This window comes from Odocoileus virginianus, unplaced genomic scaffold (assembly GCF_023699985.2).
Source record: "Odocoileus virginianus isolate 20LAN1187 ecotype Illinois unplaced genomic scaffold, Ovbor_1.2 Unplaced_Scaffold_22, whole genome shotgun sequence".
Taxonomy (NCBI): Eukaryota; Metazoa; Chordata; class Mammalia; order Artiodactyla; family Cervidae; genus Odocoileus; species Odocoileus virginianus.
In genome coordinates, this window is record NW_027224284.1 from 463,815 (window position 1) to 466,932 (window position 3,118).

Sequence of the window (3,118 nt, forward strand, 5' to 3'; positions counted from 1 at the left end):
TTCGGAGAGATCCAGTCATTTGCCATGGTTACATGTTTTATAAGCATTGTATATGCCAGCAGGAAGAATCCAGTGACAGTGGAGATGCTGAAAATATAAGAGATGTGATTTTCAGTTCACCTTTTTTGTGAGTGTGGACTCAACAAGATGAGACATGCAAAAATGGCAATCTGAAGTTCCAACCAGGGGTGGTGGTGGTTTAGTCGCTAAGTCATGTCTGACTCTTGCGACCCCATGGACTGTAGCCTGCCAGGCTCCTCTGTCCTTGGGATTCTCCAGGCAAGAATGCTGGAATGGGTTGCCATTTCCTTCTCCAGGGGATCTTCCCAACCCAGGGACTGAACCCGGGTCTCCTGCATTGCAGGCAGATTCTTTACAGAGTTACGAGGGATGCCAAGGGAGATGAAGTCATTTGTCCCAAGAACTCATATTTAGTGAGTTGTAATTCAAGCCCCGGCTCTGTCTGGTACCAAAACCATGCTCTTAATCACTACACTGTCATGAATGGAAGCTATGAAAATAGAGACTATGTGTACATTTTTCTAGATCCAGCTCTGTAAGGCAACATGTTCCCTGAACTTAATAGTAAAAATTGCCCTTATTCCGGGGAGCTGATAGCGAGAGCATGTACTTCCTTGATAATGCACCACACAGTATGATGCAGCCAGGGCATTTGCCGAAAGCCTCATGGTGAAAGAAGAGACTGAGAAAGGCAGAGCAACTCAGGTGGGGCAGCAATAGCTGAGTTCTCAAGTGACTTTCAAGTGACTCTCAAGTGAGTTTTCAGGTGACTTTATGATAGGAGCTGTACTTTTTTCTTTCCGTGAAGAGAATGTTCTGTGAGCAAGAAAGCCTCTGGTTCAGATGGCCTTCCTTCTCCTGGCCTAAGATTTGATAACAAGCTGTTCTGATGCCACCAGTCTAAGTTTGTAGATTGCAAACTCTATCCTAGATGTACATCTATCCTAGATGTATAATGAAGTGAGTATGAGGCTGGGAAGAAGAGGCTAATTGCTATCCCTTCAAGGATGACTGGCTCTCCAGTAGAAACAGCATATTGAATAGGGAGAGGCAGATGGTTGTACTGCCAGAATCCCTGCTCCTATACTCACTAATCACTGACAGAGTTTTCATTTCATGCTTGGCTTTTGAAACATAGCTTAATACTAGTCTTCTTATTTGGCATGTTAGTAATGTTTAATCAGATCATTATCATTCTTTCTTCAGTAATGCCATTTACCAGGTTTTGATGTCTTCTGTACTTAGGTTCTATACCAAAGGACCAGTTTGAGTATGTGTGTGTGCATGCATGTGTGTGTGTGTAAACTTTATCTGATTTTATAAGTTCCCTTCCAAGTGTATTTTTCTGTAATCAATAGGTTAATGGAAAGCAAATCGATAGAAATGTGGTATATAATAGACCACATGAGAAGTCATGCTTTCATTCAACATATACATACTGAGTCTTCCTATGTACCAGAGTCTGTGTGGGTTAAATAGTTGTATAACATGTCCTCACAGAGCTTATTCTACATCTCTTCCACTGAGCAAGGGATAATACTATCTGGGTTCCAAATCCCTTGGTGGTTTCTATGTTTGCCTGATTATTCATCAGCAAAGCAACCTACAAAGATCTTTAAACTCAACATAGTGAATTTGAATTTAAGATTTTGACAGCCCCAAATGACAAGATATTAGTAATAATTATAACATTAATAATAGTGAACTGAGAATGGAGAGGCAAGTGGGGACACATATAAAGATTCACAGGAGGCAATATGTTCTGGTTAAAGTTGGGATATTTGCATGGCTCAGTGAAAAGGGAAAATAATGTTAAGAGTCAATATTTCATCTAGAAGTGTGTCAATTCTTTGGTGACAGGTGGGGTAAAGGCTTATGATAAAAAGTGAAAGGAGTACATTTTATTCACTACCTTTCTTCCTGAGCTTCCCAGGTGGCTCAGTGGTAAAAAAAAAAAAAAATCTTCCTGCCACGCAGGAGATGCAAATTCAATCCCTGGGACAGGAAGATCCCCCTGGAGAAGGAAATGGCAACCCACTTCAACATTCTTGCCTCTGAGAAATCCCATGGACAGAGGAGCGTGGCGGGCTACAGTCTATGGGGTCGCAAAAAGTTGGACACTACTTAGCAACTGAAACAACAACAACCTTTCTTCCACATAGAAAATTTTAAAAATATATATGACTGTGAAATTTGGAATAGCAAGAGATCCTGCTTGCTAGTGGATCGAGGGGAAAGAGGAAAACAGACCACTGGCTTTTCAAAGAGCAGACCAAACTGAAGAAAAGAGCAATGTGCTGACAGCCTTAATAACAACAGGAAAAATAAAGCCTTTTTCTGGAAAAATATATGTATAAAATAATTAACTGACATTAAATATTAACAATGAATTAATGAAAACACAAAACATGTTATTTATGTAGGAAGTTTGTTCTCCTTTATAAAATATGCTGTTTTAAAACTAAAAATTATTTCATACATGATCCAGGCAGAAACTAGTGTGGATCTCTAGCAGTGAGTATGGTAAGAATGAGGGTAGATAGAAGTGACCTCCAAATGAGTCTCATTATTGTCTCCTGCCAATTCACTGTATGAAGGGTCAAAGTTCAAGAATTCTATGACTGAATGGATTACTAGGTGTCAGACCCAGTGAGACCCAGCACCCCCCTCGCCCCCATATTTGTGTGGGAAGGGTGAGGAAAATGAAAGCCATTTGCACCTGATTCTGACACCCTGTGTCTCCTTTCTCCACTTGCCAGCTCTGATGGGGAGGGACAGTACCTTCCACCTGGCATTGCCTCTGAGCAGCTTTGTGAACTCCTTTGGGCTATTATGTTGGTTGGTACTTTGGCTTCTTTGGCTCCCAGCACCAGCTGATGCCCTGAGCTGAGTCCCAGTTGGGCAGGCTCTATTGCTCAGTGCTGTAGCTGTCTCCAGGGCATTGTTCTTGAGACTTCCAACAGGGCGGATTTGTGCAGTTGGCCCATCTGGACAAGATCTATAACAAGTAGAGCTCTGTGCAATAGGCTCATCTCCATAGTCCACCCCCCCACTACCCCCGCCTTCGGGCTGCAGTAGCCTGACACCCCAGCCTGAC